General features: G+C 35.7%; 1 non-coding gene across 1 annotated transcript; it reads left to right on the top strand.

Annotated features, from left to right (window-relative positions):
• Positions 1–17,809: 17,809 nt before the first annotated feature.
• Positions 17,810–17,916, top strand: LOC129307557 (small nucleolar RNA R71). The gene has a single exon (XR_008592445.1). It is a non-coding gene; the product is annotated as a small nucleolar RNA R71 (small nucleolar RNA).
• The last annotated feature ends 357 nt before the right edge of the window (positions 17,917–18,273 follow it).

Here is an 18,273-nt window from a genome sequence, read left to right as displayed (position 1 = left end):
CAGTTCAATATATATGTGTTAATTATGAATTGAATGTGAATTGAATATGACTTATGTTGCAATGTGAGAATTTAACACAAATGGTAAGAAATTAACACAAAGAGTGAGGTAGAGCCTTGTTTGGAAGAGTCGAGTGTATTTTTGATTCCTGACCATATGATGAGGCAGAGCCCCATTTGTAAGAGTTAGTATATTGAAAGTGGAATAAGACTAGTTGTATATTTAAATATATGTTGTATATGTGTTTTCCTCTTATAAGACTACAATTGTGTAATATGGCTTTAAGAGGCTGATAGAACACGTTTGTTATCCACTTTTATTTGTCAATTAGAACCATTTTATTAATGATTTATCACCTTCAAGTGCACACATTGCATTAGATTTGGAACTTTGCCTAAGTTTCTAGGTTCAGTGCAATAGGGGCATTTTGGTCCAAAAAATGAACTTTTGAGAAAATGTACGAGAAAAATTGAAAAAGTGCATTTTATGTACAGTTGATGAATGGTGAAATTATATTTTTAAAATTCATTTTAGTTTGGGAGTAATTAAATAAAAAAGTCAACACTTTCTTAAGTGTCTTAGTTTGTCCTAGTTTTTGGTTTGCCTTTGTGTGGAAATTTTTATATAATTTTGTGTAGCCTGAAACTTGGTTAATTTAATAAATTCTCCCTTCTAATTATGAATTTAATTCTGGACATGAATTAGATTTTATTATATCATATGCTATTTAATTGAATTATGTGATTTATGTGACATAGGTGGCATGTGACTTGTGCATCAATTGGGCAATTGAGGTCAACACTCCTTGAGGTCAATGGCTGATGGTTTGCACGTGAATTATGATTATTTTGAGGGATTAGATCAGCTAAAATGATGTGGATGACACATGAAAAATTAGGCATACATTGGAATCATCTACAAACCAATAGAAAGTTGCCACCTTGCAAGTGTGACAAGGCTCCCATTTACATTTTAATTTCTTTTTCCTTATTTTAATTAAGCTTCAGCTGATGGGAGACACCAAGGAGCATGCCATTTTAAGTCCCAAATGGGATTCAACATATATCTCATTCATCTTCTACATTCTCTCTCTCTTGTTCATAGTGTTCTTCATTTTCTCTCTTTTGTTCTTCATTTTCCAGCACCCTAACCTCCATTTTCAGCCACCAAACCTCCACAAAACTCATACCATTCTTCTCCTCTCTTCATTTTCGTTCCATCCCTTCCATTTTCACAAGGATTGAAGCTCATTTCCATCATTCAAGAGCTATGGAGTTTGGCCTTCACAAGCAATCACTAGGGTTCTTGAAGATGAAGATTGGCTAAGTTTCTTTATGGAATCCTAGAGAGATGAAGATGGAGGATGAGTCTTGAGCTTCAAATTGGCTAAGTTCTTTTGTTTCCTATCCTCTTTTCTTTTTACTAGATGGTTAGATTCCTTAATCTAGGGTTTAATCATCTTAGCTTATAAATTCTAATTTGAATTTGATGTTGATGTAAAGAGAGAGGATTGTTTCATTTAATTTCTTCCTTGGACAGCCATGACTGAATTTTGCCACTCTTTGTTTGGCACATAATCCTGTGTTTTTCAATTAGTGAATTTCTTGTGTTAATATTGCATAATCTTATGGTGTTAATGCTTGTGTTGTTGAGTAGCTTGACATAATCTTGTGGTTGCTCAATTTATGTATTTCACCATGGCTGTTGAGAGAGGATTTTGAGTGAATCACTTGGCTAATGTCTTCACCAATTGGTTAATTGAACTAGGGACTTTAATCTAAGACCTAGGAAGGTTAGCTAATTAGGTTAATTGGCTTAGGATAATTTTCTTAAGTCATGACAGCTTTAGTCAAGAGGAAAGGGAAGCTAAACTTAGCCTAATCATGAGAAGATAATGAGTCCAAAATCAACTAATCTCTAGGGTTCCATAATTGTAAAAAGGGAAGTTCATTTCACTCACTTTCATTAGCATTTTAATTACTTGCACATTAGGTAATTAGTTTAGATAATTAGCTAGGTAACCAAATTCCTACAAACTTTGGTTGATTTATTTCACTAGATAACTTTCAATTAGACTTAAAACCATTCCTTGGGAGATGACCTAGGGTTGGCCCTATATTGCATTAGGGTTAGCTTTAGTGTAATTTTGAGGATAAGCGACTAATTTCCTATCAGAGGCCAAAGTGGGCTATTGATGTGATATATGTGTATTATGATGTTAATTAGGTGTATGTGGTCCTTTTGGACTTGGTTCAAGGCCTAAAGTGGTCTAATGGGACAAGAAATGAGAATTGAGCGCTAAGGGTGCAAGCTTTTGAAAGAAAAGTAACTTTTTACACCCGAGTATCCAACTTTAGATTAAACTATTAGATCCATTCCAAACTTATTCCATTATCTAGTATACGTTGTAAGCTTCATGTAGGAGTTTGAATCACTTTAATCGGACATTTGGTATGAAAGTGGGGCATGCCAGAAGTTCGTCATTTTTGTTGTCAAAATGATAGCAGAAATTTTGGATAGGCATGCTGTGGCACATGATGTACCCATCACGGTGCATGAGCAGTCAAAAATAGAGCATGTGGCTCTGTGCCACATGCCATGAAGCATGTGTTGCACGCCGCGGTGCATGGCCTTTTTTCAAGGTTAAGAAATTGTGGTATTTTTTTTAGTCTTTTAGATGTGTTTATGCTTTCATTAGCCCTCTTATTTGAATATATATTTTAAGTAGTTGGGATCCCACGATTTGAAAATAAATAAAAGGCTATTACTCTGGAGGACTTTTTCACGGTTGAATCTGCCAACCTTTAATAGTAGTATGAGAGAGGAAGATGCTAAGAACTAGATAGAGAGGATGGAGACAATCTTTGAGGTTACTCCATGTTCCTCTGAACAGAGAGTGGTGTTGGTCATGGTGCAGCTAGTTGGAGATCCTAAGCATTAGTGGCATTCAATAAGACCTTCTAGTAATAGTCGACTCAACTGGGAGTAGTTCAAGGAAAGATTCTTTGACTATCACTTCCCTATGATGTTTAAAGATGAGAAAGAAGCAAAGTTTTATGCTTTTCAACAAGGAGACTTAGATGAGGAGTCATTTATGAGAAAGTTTAACTAGCTTTCCAAGTTCATGACATATCTACATGAGAAAGACAATAGTAAATAGAGAGCTATGAGGCTCATTGAGAAGATGAGACTTGAGTACAGAAGGCAAATTGCCTTTCTGGTGAAGGCTACATATGAGGAGACTTGTAATTGGCTTCAAATAGCTGTAAGGCAAGGTCGAGAAGTAGATAATGAGAAGAGAAGAGACATCTATGGGCGGTTTTCCACTTTATTAGGCTTAACTGGAGGGGTATCAAAGAGAGGCAATTTTGGTGCTAATGGTTCTGGATCCTCAGGCTAGAGGATATTTGGTATAGGATCATAGTTTTGAAGAGTGATTGGCCAGGGCAGGAGGTTTAGTGGGGATAGAGATTTTAGAGCTCTATAATAGTTGAGTTAGATTGTTAATGCCCCTACATCTTGTGTGAGAACTGTATGCTTACCTATGTGTGTGATTTGTTGGCAAAGTCATCCTGGAAGGTATTGGGCATGCTACATCTATGGTGGTATGGGCTATTTTGAAAAGGATTCCCTTAAGAATTGAGGGGGACCTTCTGAGTAGCGGCCAGTAGTGCCAGGTCGAGTCTACACTGTTTCTTAGGAGGAGGCTCAGACAGCACTAAATTTGATCACAGGTATAATTTTTATATGCGAGCAAAGAGTTGAGGCTTTATTTGACTTAGGAGCTACTCATTTGTTTGCATCGCATGAATGTGTGGAAAAGTTAAATTTGCCTGTGCATAAGTTACCTTATGTGGTTAAGGTGTCTACACCCTCTGGATTACTGGATAAGACCAATAGGGTATGTAAAGGGGATGAGTTGTGCTTTGAGGGCAGAACTTCAGTGATAGATATGATCCTAATTCCTATGCAAGGATTAGATGTGATCATTGGAATGGACTGGTTAGTAGGGAATAATGCTACCTTGGATTGCACCAGAAAGATGGTGTTACTTCCAGTTCATATGACATCGACTGTGGTTTTCTACAATAATTGCTAATCAACCAAGACTATTATTAGTTGTGCAAGCTAAGATGTTAATTTCTGAAGGCTGTCAGGCCTATGCAGTTGTCTTCACAATGGAAGGTAGTGGTAGTGACAATGTTAATGAGATTTAAGTGGTGAATAAGTTTCTAGAAGTGTTTGTAGATGAGGTATTGGGTTTTCTATTAGAATGAGAAGTACAATTCTCTATTGATTTGGCTCCTAGTATAAAGTCTATTTTAAAAGCACCCTATAGATGGCTCCTTTAGAATTAGTAGAGCTTAAGAAGCAGCTTGAGGATTTGCTAGAGAAGTACTTTATATGCCCTAGTGTGTCACCATAAGGTTCGCCAGTCCTATTTGTGAAGAAGAAAGATAACAGCCTGTGATTATGTACTAACTACAGGCAATTAAACAAGGAGACAGTAAAGAACAAGTACCTAATTCCAAGAATAGATAACTTGCTAGATTAGCTAGTGGTGCTTTGATGTTTTTTAAGATCAATTTATGATCTGGATACTATCAGTTATAAGTTAATGCGGAGGATGTGCCCAAAACAACTTTTCACACTCGATATGGTCACTTTGAGTTCTTAGTGATACTGTTCAGGTTTATGAATGTGCCTACGGATTTTATGGACTATGTGAATCGTATATTCTATCCCTTCTTAAATCAATTTGTTGTCGTGTTCCTAGATGACATACTGATATACTCTAAGGATGAGGAAGAGCACGAGAGGCATTTGAGGACCGTGTTAAGAATTCTGAGAGATAACCACTTGTTTGCCAAGTTAAGTAAGTGTGAATTCTAGCTACATGAGGTAAGACTTCTTAGACACATGGTGTCAGTTGAGGGTATTTTAATAGATCCTCGCAAAGTAAATGTAGTGTTGCAATTAAAATAGCTAAATTTGGTAACTGACGTAAGGAGTTTTCTTGGCTTGGCAGGTTATTATAGAAGATTTATTCAAGGATTTTCATAGATTGCTATTCCTTTGACTTATTTAACGAGGAAGGATTAGCCTTTCATTTGGGATGAAAGATGTGAATTTGCTTTTGTGAAACTTAAGGAAAAGCTAACCTCGGTGTCGGTGTTGATAATCTTGATCCATAGTTGCCTTACGAGGTTTACATAGATGGTTTTTTGAAAGGTCTAGGGTGTGTGTTGATGAAAGAAGACTGAGTTATGGCTTACACATCTAAACAATTACGACCTCATGAGAAAAGTTATCCGACGCATGACCTAGAGTTAGTAGCTATAGTGTTTGCTCTTAAGATTTGGTGACATTATCTCTATGGGAAGAGTTTAATGTGCATAGTGATCACAAGAGTTTGAAGTATCTTGTGGATTAAAAAGAGCTCAATATGACATAAAGGCGATGGATAGAATTCTTGAAAGATTATAATTTTGAGTTTAAGTACCATCCAAGGAAAACTAACGTTGTGGCTGATACTTTGAGTCAAAAATCATTACATGTGGCTAGGTTGATGGTTCAAGAACACTAGTTGCTGTTGTCTCTGCTAGAGGTGCAATTTGAGGCATCAGATTATACTTTGAATGTGATTCATTCAACCATGATTTCCAATAAGTTTTAAAAAGAGATATGGGAAGCTCAGTTGAAAGATAAGTTCTTGTCAAGTGTGTAAGAAGATATAGAAGAAAGTCACACTACCTTGTTTTAGTTTAGTGATGATGGGTTCATCTTGTATAAAGATCAAATCTGTATACCTATGAGTGAGGATATTAGAAAGAGATTGTTGGAAGAAGCTCATTGAAGCAAATATACAATGCATCCTGGTGTGACTAAGATGTACCATGACATGAAAAAGCATTGGTGATGGCAAAGCATGAAGTAAGATGTTACTGAGTTTGTAAGCCAATGTCTCGCATGTCAAAAAGTAAAGATTAAGCATCAAAGATTGGCTAGTATGCTATAACTTGTAGAGATTCCCTAATGGAAGTAGGATAGCATTTCAATGGACTTTATATCTAGTCTACCGAGAACTCAAGCAAGATATGATTCTATGTGGGTTATTGTGGATTGATTGACAAAGTCAGGATACTTCTTACCAGTTAAGACCACCTACGACATGCAAATGTATGCAGAAGTGTGTGTGAGAGAGATGGTAAGATTGCACAGTGTACTTAACAATATAATGTCAAATAGAGATCCCTAGTTTACTTTAAGGTTCTGGGGAGCATTGCAGAAGGCAATGAGTACCAAGTTAAGGTTTAGTACTTCTTATCATCCATAGACTAATGGGCAGACTGAGGATACAATACAAATGTTGGAGGACATATTACGATTCTGTGCCCTTGAGTGGAAAGGTAGTTAGGATAGCTACTTACTTTTGGCTGAGTTTGCCTACAATAGTATCTTTCACTCAAGTATTCAAATGGCACCATACGAGGCATTGTATAGGAAAAGATGTAAATCACCTTTATGTTTGGTTGAATTAAGTGAGAGAAGCATGATTAGTCCTAATTTAGTGAATTAGACCACTGAGAAGATCAAAGTTATGTAGCAGAAATTTCTTATTGCCCAAAGCCGTTATAAGAGTTATGTTGACAAGCGGTGTTGATTGTTACAATTTAAAGTGGGAGATCATGTGTTTCTTCAAGTTTATCCTTTGACTAGTATTAGTAGGTATATAAAGGCCAAGAATCTAACACCTCGTTATATAGGACCATATCAGATTCTGAATAGAGTAGGTCCTATAGCGTATAGGATTGTTTTCCTTTCGCCTTTATCCAGAATACATGACGTATTTCATGTGTCACAATTAAAAAAGAATCAATCGGATCTGTCACATATGATTGAGCCAAAAGGAGTAGAGCTTTAAGAGAATCTATCTAACTGAACTGAATAAGAATGGATAGCAGATGTCAAAGAGAAGCAGTTGTGTAACAAAACTACCTAATTGGTTAAAGTGTTTTGGTGAGGAATGGCTCCTGGTGATGCAACGTGGGAGACAAAGGAGAGTATGAGGAAGCAATACCCTCACTTGTTCCCATAAGGTGAGTTTAGTCATTTGTTTGAATTCTAGGGACAAAATTCCTTTAAAAGAGGAAGAATTATAACATCTTGAATTTCAATCCCAGGAGCTAGTTGCTAATAAGGGGTAAATTGATAATTAAATGATTGATTGTGATTTGGGCGTTCAATTAATAATTTGTGTTGATTGGATGTTATAATGATAGGATTGAAGGGCGGAAAAGTAACCCAAGGCATAACACGTGAGCACAAGTGTGATTGAACTCATTGTGCTACATGTCGTGGCGAAAGCTATGTGCATTGCAGCGCACCGTCCAAGAATCACTTAAAGCTAACGTGAATAGCCCATGAAAACATAAGGAAGAAACTTGGAGATGTGTCTAGAGGGGTAGAGAGAGCTATCTCTGCCAGGGCATGCGATAATTGGAGCTCTGGAGTCTGCTTCGATTAATTATTTGCTGGGTAAGTATCGTGCAATCCCAAGCTTCAATTCTACTCAATTTTCATTGAATTTCATCGATTGAGAAATCAAATCATGAGATTTTGAGGTGTTCACTAGTACAAAATATTATTTTAACTATATATTTTTCACCACAGTTTATAAGAAAACTATGGTAAAATAAGGTAAAGTGGCAAAAATATAAATAAGGTAAAAAATGTAAGATTTATGGCCACGGACATACAATCCATCTGTCGCCGTAAATGATTTGACAAGCCTTTAAACAAATAACATAATTAAAATAAATCATTAATTCAGATTTTAAATTTACATGATTAAGAAATATATATATTTAAATTTAAATTATTAAGAAATATATATATATATATATTTAACGTGTCTCAGTTTAGAATTCAGATATATAAATTTTAGTTATTATAAAAAAAAGATTATTTTCATTTTTATAAATATTTTATCATAAATATATAAATAAATTTAATTTTTCTGATTTCAGGCATAATTAATATGCCCAAAATCAAACATATTTACGGCAACAAGCGTTCTTATGCCCGAAATCAAGCAAACTTATGGCGACAGGAATGATAAATGCCTATCGCCATATGTCTAATTCAGGCATTTAATATGCCTCAATTTCATAAAAAATAATAATTAATCAATAATTAAAAATTTTACATAAATTTTTTTAATTATTTAAATTATTAATATGCCTGAATCCAGATATATTAAATGTGTCTGAATTCAGACATATTAAATTTGAACTATTAATAAAATTAAGATTATTTTAATTTTTATAAATATTTATTCATTATATATATATAATTAAATATGTCTGATTACAGGCATATTTAATATGCCTAAAATCAAAAACCTACGGCGACAAATGTGATAAATGCCTGTCATCGTATGTCTAATTCAGGCATTAAATATGCCTCAATTTTGTAAAAATAATAATTAATCAATAATTAAAAATTTTACATAAATTTTTCTAATTATTTAAATTATTAATATGCCTAAATCCAGACATAATAAAATGTGTCTAAATTCAGACAAATTAAATTTAAACTGTTAATAAAATTAAGATTATTTTAATTTTTATAAATATTTATTCCTTAAATATAAATATATATATATATATATATAATTAAATATGTCCGATTTCAGGCATATTTAATATGCCTGAAATCAGAACCTACGGCGACAAGTGTTAAGAATGCTTGTCACCAAAAGTATGTCTGATTTCAGGCATATTTAATATGCCTGAAATCAGGCAAACTTACGGCGATAGGCGTGATAAATGCCTATCACCGTAAGTCATTATTACATATGGCGACAGGCGTTAATGACGCCTGTCACCGTTTGTCTTCAATAAATCCGTTTTCCCTCACCCTCAACTTCCTTAATCGCCCTCAGCTCCCAAAACATCCGCCGCAGCTTCCATTCCCACAACTCCCTTAGCCGCCTGATAGGAAATTAGTCGCTTATCCTCAAAATTATACTAAAGCTAACCCTAATGCAATATAGGGCCAACCCTAGGTCATCTCTCAAGGAATGGTTTTAAGTCTAATTGAAAGTTATCTAGTGAAATAAATCAACCAAAGTTTGTAGGAATTTAGTTATCTAGCTAATTATCTAAACTAATTACCTAATATGCAAGTAATTAAAATGCTAGTGAAAGTGAGTGAAATGAACTTCCCTTTTTACAATAATGGAACCCTGGAGATTAGTTGATTTTGGACTCATTATCTTCTCATGATTAGGCTAAGTTTAGCTTCCCTTTCCTCTTGACTAAAGCTGTCATGACTTAAGAAAATTATCCTAAGCCAATTAACCTAATTAGCTAACCTCCCTAGGTCTTAGATTAAAGTCCCTAGTTCAATTAACCAATTGGTGAAGACATTAGCCAAGTGATTCACTCAAAATCCTCTCTCAACAGCCATGGTCAAACACATAAATTGAGCAACCACAAGATTATGTCAAGCTACTCAACAACACAAGCATTAACACCACAAGATTATGCAATATTAACACAAGAAATTCACTAATTGAAAAACACAAGATTATGTGCCAAACAAAGAGTGGCAAAATTCAGTCATGGCTGTCCAAGGAAGAAATTAAATGAAACAATCCTCTCTCTTTACATCAACATCAAATTCAAATTAGAATTTATAAGCTAAGATGATTAAACCCTAGATTAAGGAATCTAACCATCTAGTAAAAAGAGAAGAGGATAGGAAACAAAAGAACTTAGCCAATTTGAAGCTCAAGACTCATCCTCCATCTTCATCTCTCTAGGATTCCACAAAGAAACTTAGCCAATCTTCATCTTCAAGAACCCTAGTGATTGCTTGTGAAGGCCAAACTCCATAGCTCTTGAATGATGAAAATGAGCTTCAATCCTTGTGAAAATGGAAGGGATGGAACGAAAATGAAGAGAGGAGAAGAATGGTATGAGTTTTGTGGAGGTTTGGTGGCTGAAAATGGAGGTTAGGGTGCTGGAAAATGAAGAACAAAAGAGAGAAAATGAAGAGCACTATGAACAAGAGAGAGAGAATGTGGAAGATGAATGAGATATGTGTTGGATCCCATTTGAGACTTAAAATGGCGTGCTCCTTGGTGTCTCCCATCAGCTGAAGCTTAATTAAAATAAGGAAAAAGAAATTAAAATGTAAATGGGAGCCTTATCACACTTGCAAGGTGGCAACTTCCTATTGGTTTGTAGATGATTCCAATGTGTGCCTAATTTCCCATGTGTCATCCACATCATTTTAGCTGATCTAATCCCTCAAAATAATCATAATTCACGTGCAAACCATCAGCCATTGTCCTCAAGGAGTGTTGACCTCAATTGCCCAATTGATGCACAAGTCACATGCCACCTATGTCACATAAATCACATAATTCAATTAAATAGCATATGATATAATAAAATCTAATTCATGTCCAGAATTAAATTCATAATTAGAAGGGAGAATTTATTAAATTAACCAAGTTTTAGGCTGCACAAAATTATATAAAAATTTTCACACAAAGGCAAACCAAAAACTAGGACAAACTAAGACACTTAAGAAAGTGTTGACTTTTTTATTTAATTACTCCCAAACTAAAATGAATTTTAAAAATATAATTTCACCATTCATCAACTGGACATAAAATGCACTTTGTCAATTTTTCTTGTACATTTTCTCAAAAGTTCATTTTTTGGACCAAAATGCCCCTAGTGCACTGATATTAGAAACTTAGGCAAAGTTCCAAATCTAATGCAATGTGTGCACTTGAAGGTGATAAATCATTAATAAAATGGTCCTAATTGACAAATAAAAGTGGGTAACAAATGTGTTCTATCAATTCCCCCACACTTAGCTTTTGCACTCCGGGCAAAATCAAGTGAAAAAGGTCCCAAAAGAAACTATAAGACAAAGAAATAAGAGAAAAATTGTTTCAAGTCACTAAAATACTAGCTCATGAACTTCTACAAATTATCAATCAATGTGGCAATAATTACGAAAGAATTATGCACATCACAAACAAACCCTTACCAAGAATCAATGTCAAAGAGTAAGCCTCTCTAGGTTAAGTGTTTGCTCTCATCACTCAAAGTGTATAAGGTATTAAATTTCACTCAAAATTTCTTAGGATAAACCTACTATGAATTTGTAACCCTTCTACTTCTCCATCACTAAATAGCACTTGCAATCAAGAATCAAATGGACTTTATTAGGTTGTGATATAGGTAATGAAAGGATGTCTAAGAAATGCATGTATATAAAAAAAATAGGGTTAGCATCAAAATAATGCTAAATCAAGATATATCCCCTTAATATGCAAAGCATAACCTAACTCAATTGAGTGAACACCTTAACACAATGATGATGGAAAGAAATGATAAGAAATAATAAAACAAATGGAATGGATGAGCTAGGCAACTTTTTATTTTTATTTTTATTTTTTTTTTCTTCTTTTTTTTTTTTTTCTAGCAACTTTATTTCTTTTCTTTTTGACTATATTTTTTTTTTCAAATCTATCTTTGTTGTTTTTTTTTTGGTTGCCCCTAACTCTTTGAAAACAATAGAAGTAATGGATAGAGAAATGATAATAGGCATCCACTCATTTGATCTAGGACATGCAATGAATATTAAAAAGACATATAAAAGTGTAACATGCATTCCTTGGGGAAAAATAGGGTGAATATTTTTTTTTTTAGGAATCAAACCAAAGGCTCAAAGTGGCTAACAAAGGATAATAAATAATAATAGGTTGGCTATTTGGCTCTTGGCTATTTTTTATGAATGCCATCTCTCATCTCCTATCAAACAAGTGCAAGATATATGGTCTTAATTAAGAAGTGAAACAAATTCTAGAGGGTAACATCACTAAGGAATTAATCACACATGAGTGTTTAGCCTCTTCCATGAATAGGTAATATGCCACTCTAATCCATTAATTCAAGGTAAAAGAATGTTCACTTCACACCTATTCAATCCTAAAAATTACCACATCTCAAGAATCAAAATATCCATTCAAGAGCTAGGTAATTAAGTAACCTCAAACAAAACAAAACAAAGAAAAAAATTTTTTTTTTGAATTTTTTTTTTTTGCAAAACCAAACAAAACCAAACAAACAAAACAAAATGTTTATTTCTCTCCCCCACACTTAAATCATGCATTGTCCTCAATGTATGTATAGACTAGTGATAAAATAAGTGAGATCAATAATGAATGCATAACAAAAGTGTGGTGCAGATTTTTTTTTTTTCAAACTAAAACACAAAACAAAGAAGTCAAATAAAGCAAATAAACTCTAATTTTCCTACTAGGTTCATCTCCCCCACACTTGAACTATACCTATCATTAAATATATCAATTAAAGGAAGGTAAAAGCTCAAGGTTAGAGAGATACAACCTTATCATGGTGGTTCAAAAACATGTTGAGAGAAGTCCTCCTCCTTTTGAAGTGATTTGGCATCTTTGTAGAGCTTGCATAGGTGACCATTGATTTGCATAGTGGAACCCGTGGCTTTATTCAAGAGTTGCAAAACCCCATAGGGAAACACCTTGGTCACTAGATATGGTCCCTCCCACTTAGACTTCAACTTGGCATGCTTATGAATAAACCTTGTTTGGAACAAGAGGACTTGATCTCCTTCTTGGAACTTTTTCCTCAAGATTAGCTTGTCATGAAGGATCCTTGTTTTCTCCTTATAGATTCTAGAAGACTCATAGGCATCCAACCTAAGCTCCTCAAGTTCTTGCATTTGAAGAAATCTCTCCTTAGCCGAAAGATGGAAATCCAAGTTTAGTTTCTTGATGGCCCAATAGGCCCTATGCTCTATCTCCACAGGGAGGTGGCAAGCCTTTCCATACACCAATCGAAAAGGAGACATGCCAATGGGAGTCTTATAAGCGGTCCGATAAGCCCACAAAGCATCCTCCAAGTGTAAAGACCAATCCTTCCTATTTGTGTTCACCACCTTGGTTAGGATTTTCTTGACTTCTCTATTTGATACTTCGGCTTGGCCATTAGTTTGGGGATGATATGGTGTAGAGATTTTGTGATGCACCCCATATTTAGCCAAGAGAGCCTTCATCATCTTATTGCAAAAGTGGGATCCTTGGTCACTTACCAAGGCCTTAGGAACTCCATACCTACAAAAAATATTAGATTTGAGAAACTTCAAAACAATCTTAGCATCACAAGTTCTAGTAGGAATGGCTTCAATCCACTTTGAAACATAATCAACACCAAGTAATATGTACTCAAAACTAAAGGATGGTGGAAAGGGACCCATGAAGTCAATGCCCCAAACATCAAAAATCTCACAAAATAAAATGGGTTGTTGAGGCATTTCATGTCTCTTACCCCAACTACTAACCTTTTGACATTTCAAGCATGCTTTACAAAATTCATAAGAGTCTTTAAACAAGCTAGGCCAATACAATCCACAATCTAAAACCTTCCTAGCTGTCTTATTTGAGCTAAAATGACCACCACATGCATGAGAGTGACAAAATTCAAGAACAGAAGGCACATCAACATCATCAACACACCTCCTAATCACTTTATCACTACAAATCTTCCACATCAAAGGTGGTTCCCAAATGTAAAATCTAGACTCTCTTTTCAATTTTTCAATGGCAAAACGTGAAGCACAAGGAGGCAAGACTCTACACTCAATATAGTTAGCAAAAGAGGCATACCATGGAGGCTTAGATGAAATGGCACACAATGCCTCATCAGGAAATGAATCACAAGGAATAGTAGGGTTAGAGTTTACCATAGTAGCTTTTAAATGAGGTAGTCTAGACAAATGATCCGCTACTTGATTGGTAGAACCACTCCTATCCCTTATCTCCACATCAAATTCTTGCATTAAGATCACCCATCGAATCAAGCGAGGCTTAGAATCTGTCTTCTTAAACAAGTACCTCACAGCAGCATGGTCAGTGTACACAACAACTTTAGAGTTAAGAAGATATGATCTAAATTTATCAAGTGCAAAAACAATAGCAAACAACTCTTTCTCAGTTGTGGTGTAATTAACCTGAGCTGAATCTAGGGTCCTAGATGCATAAGCAATCACATATGATAACTTGCCCTCTCTTTGACCAAGCATAGCTCCCACAGCAAAATTAGAAGCATCACATGACAACTCAAAAGGTAAAGACCAATTTGGGGCTTTAAGAATGGGAGGGGAAATGAGCATGCTTTTCAAAGTGTCAAAACTCCTTTTGCAAGCATCATCAAAAACAAAATCAACATCTTTTTGTAAGAGTTTAGACATAGGCAAAGCAATTTCACTAAACCCTTTATAAATCTCCTATAAAAGCCTGCATGTCCCAAAAATGATCTCAAATCTTTCAAACAAACAGGATATGGCAAAGAAGCAATCACATCTACTTTGGCCTTATCCACCTCTATGCCATTGGAAGAAATCAAATGGCCTAAAACAATTCCTTTATCTACCATGAAATGGCATTTTTCAAAGTTAAGCACAAGCTTCTTTTCAATGCACCTACCAAGCACTTTATCTAAAGAATGCAAGCATGAATCAAAGGACTCACCATACACAGTAAAATCATCCATAAAGACTTCCATGCAATGTTCAATAAAATCACAAAATATGGACATCATGCATCTTTGAAAAGTACCAGGTGCATTGCAAAGACCAAAAGGCATCCTCCTATAGGCAAATGTACCAAAGGGGCATGTAAAGGTAGTCTTATCTTGGTCACTAGGAGCTATAGGAATCTGAAAATACCCACTAAACCCATCTAGGAAGCAATAATGGGACTTGGAAGCCAATCTCTCAAGCATTTGATCAATAAAAGGCAAAGGAAAATGGTCCTTCCTAGTCACATTATTGAGCTTCCTATAGTCTATGCACACTCTCCAAGCATTTTGAACTCTAGTTGGAACAAGCTCTCCTTTCTCATTTTTTACCACAGTAATCCCCCCTTTCTTAGGTACAACTTGGGTTGGAGACACCCACTCACTGTCAGCTATAGGATAGATGATCCCAGCACTAAGTAGCTTAACAACCTCTTTCTTTACCACATCTAAAATCAATGGGTTAAGTCTCCTTTGTGGTTGCCTAATGGGCTTAGCATTGTCCTCAAGAAAAATTTTATGTGTGCACACAATAGGGTCAATACCAGGAATGTCAGCCAAAGTCCAACCAATAGCATGTATGTTCTTTCTCAACACATCAAGTAATGCATTTTCTTCCTCAAGAGATAAAGAGTTAGAAATTATTACCGGAAGCTTCTCATTCTCAATGAGATATGCATACTTGAGATTGGATGGTAAAGGCTTCAACTCCAAGGTAGGTGGCTCTACACAAGAGGGAATGAGCTTCTTCAAGTCTAATTTGGTGGAATATTCCATGGTACTATCTTGTCTTTTAGGCTTCTCACTTGTTTTTGATTTCTCCTCTTCTTTCTTTACAGCCTCCCCCTTTTCTTGCAACTTGTCCTCAAGTGCTTGGACTTGAGCCACGGCCTCGACATGTGAAAGTGTAGAATTTTCCTCCAATAGCTTGGGAATCCTAAGAACATCAAGCTCGAGTGGAGAAAAACTCATAGATTCGGCCTTAATGGCTTTAGTACCTACAACACAAGAAGATATACCCTTCTCAAGCATTTCAAGATCAAGCATAGGAGATATTTTAAACAAATCATGAGAAGAAGTAGTTGCATCATTCAAGCATGCATCAATCTCTAAACAAATAGGACAACTACATCCATCAATACATGTAGTAGTAACAAGAGACAAATCATCATCAACATGTGAGAAAGAATCAAGCATGTGAGACTCACAAGCATCATGAAGCAATAACTCAATGGAACTTACACCTAACAAAGAATAATCCTCAAAAGGATGTTTCATTGCTTCATATATATTAAAAATAACATGATCCTCTCCACATTTCAAAATCAAACTACCTTTTTCCATGTCAATCAATGTACGGGCAGTCCTCATAAATGGCCTTCCTAAAATCAAAATATCATCCCCACTCCCTTCTTTTGACATATCAAGCACATAGAAATCCACAGGAAATAATAGACCTTTAACACAAACCAACAAGTCTTCTACTACTCCATGTGGTCTTCTAACACTTCTATCCGCTAATTGGCATATCATAGGTGTCTTATGCATGCAATCAAGACTCAAGGCATGATAAATTGAAAGAGGCATAACATTAATGGCTGCACCTAAGTCTATCAATGCATGAGAAAAATGTGTGTTGCCAATCTTGCATGGAATTGTGAAGGAACCGGGGTCCTCACATTTTATAGGGAGTTGAGGCTTCATGATAGCACTCACAGATGAGGGTAATTGTACCCTTGCATTAGGCCTAAATTTTCTTTTATTTGTACAACAATCTTTCAAAAATTTGGCATACTTAGGAAAGTTCTTAACTACATCCATCAAGGGTACATTAACATGAATCTTGTGGAAGAAATCATATACCTCTTGATCAAATTGTCCCTTTACTTGCTTAGGGACCACTTGTGCTTGTGGAAAAGGAAGCTTCTTCATAATCTCTTGACTTTGCTTTCCTTCTTCCTTCCTTGAACTCTCCTTTCTTGTTTCACTTGCTCGGCCTCTCCCTCTTTTTCCTTACTAAACAACTCGGCCATAGTCCCCTTTTCCACCTTAGATGGTGGTTGCTCACATATGATCTCCTCAATGTTTTCATCCTCATCATCTCTACAAAAAGATGCATCATTAGGAGCAAAAGAAGAACTAGAAACATTAACATCAATTGAAGAATTTAAAGAGGGCTTCTCGGCCTTCCCTTGTCTTTTGTCTTCTTGTACTCTTTCTCCAACTCCTTGCCACTCCTCAATGTGATAGCATTAAGATTAGCTTTAGGATTAGCAACGGTGTTGGATGGTAATGTAGAGGCTTGAGCATTGGCTGCACTTAATTGGTTAGCAAGCATATTCATTTGAGAAGTAAGGGCATCAATTTTAGAGTTCATGTTCTCACACTTGTTACCCATACTCTCTACCTTGTTCCCTAAGCCATCATACATGTTTTTTATACAAGAGTTCATTTCAATCAACTGCTTACGTAACACATTCACATCATTAGAAGAGTTTGAATTAGAAGAACTCTCAATTGGAACAAGCCTCCTATCACTATAAGAATTAGAAGAAGGTGCAAGAGAATTACCACTTGGATTGTAGCTTTGAGAAGAGCTACCTTGAGACAAATGAGGTGGAGGGTCACGGCCAAAGGTGTTTTGATAGGATCCTCTTTGTTGATTGTCTTGTAAAGCCACATTGGATTTGAATAGGAGAAATTAGGATGGTCTCTCCATGAAGGGTTGTAAGTATTAGAATAAGCTCCTTGCCCTTGCCTCCCACCATAGGATTGTTTTCCATTGTAGATAGCATTTACTTGTTCAAACTTAATAGGACAATTGCTTTCTACATGCATAGGTGAGTCACAAAAAGTACAAGAATAAGGGACAAGTGCTTGAGAAGTACTTACATTGCTCACTTGAGATATTTGTGGAGCCAACATTCTCCCAATCTTGGCAGCTAGCAAGTCCACATATGAATCATTAAGAACTGAGGAACTACCATATTCACATTTCTCTTTTCCTTGTAGAGTATTGAGCACCACTTGAAGCCATCTTGTCAATTAGTTCCCAAGCCTTTAAGGAAGTGAGGTCAATCAAGCATCCACCACTAGCGGCATCAATGTTAACTTTGTCTCTTGGAATCAAGCCCTCATAGAAATATTGGACTAAATTCTCACTAGAAATTTGATGGTGTGGGCATTTAGCCAAAAGGCCTTGGAATCTAGTCCAATACTCATAGAGACTCTCATCCTCTCCTTGTTGGACCCCATAGATTTGCTTTCTCAAATTGGTGACCTTGGAATTTGGAAAGAATTTATCTAAGAAGAGTCTTCTTAGCTCGGCCCATGTGCTCACTTTCACATAAGAAGGGTAGTTGAAATACCACTCCTTTGCTAAACCTTCAAGAGAAAATACAAAAGCCTTAGCTTGAACATCATCAACATTTACATGCATAGGCTTCATAGTATCACAAACCAATAGGAAAGTATGCAAAACCATATGACAATCCTCTCCTGGTAACCCATGAAATTTAGGGCAATGCATTAATCAAGGAGGATTTAATTTCAAATTGAACATTAGTAGGAGGAAACATATAAGCCATAAGGAATTAATCATGCCAATTAGGTTGAGTTATTGCCTAATGCT

The sequence above is a fragment of the Prosopis cineraria genome, unplaced genomic scaffold, assembly GCF_029017545.1.
Source record: "Prosopis cineraria cultivar Desert tree isolate PC_DT_omini unplaced genomic scaffold, ASM2901754v1 PC3, whole genome shotgun sequence".
NCBI classification, from domain to species: domain Eukaryota; kingdom Viridiplantae; phylum Streptophyta; class Magnoliopsida; order Fabales; family Fabaceae; genus Prosopis; species Prosopis cineraria.
This window is presented reverse-complemented; position numbering and strand designations above follow the sequence as displayed.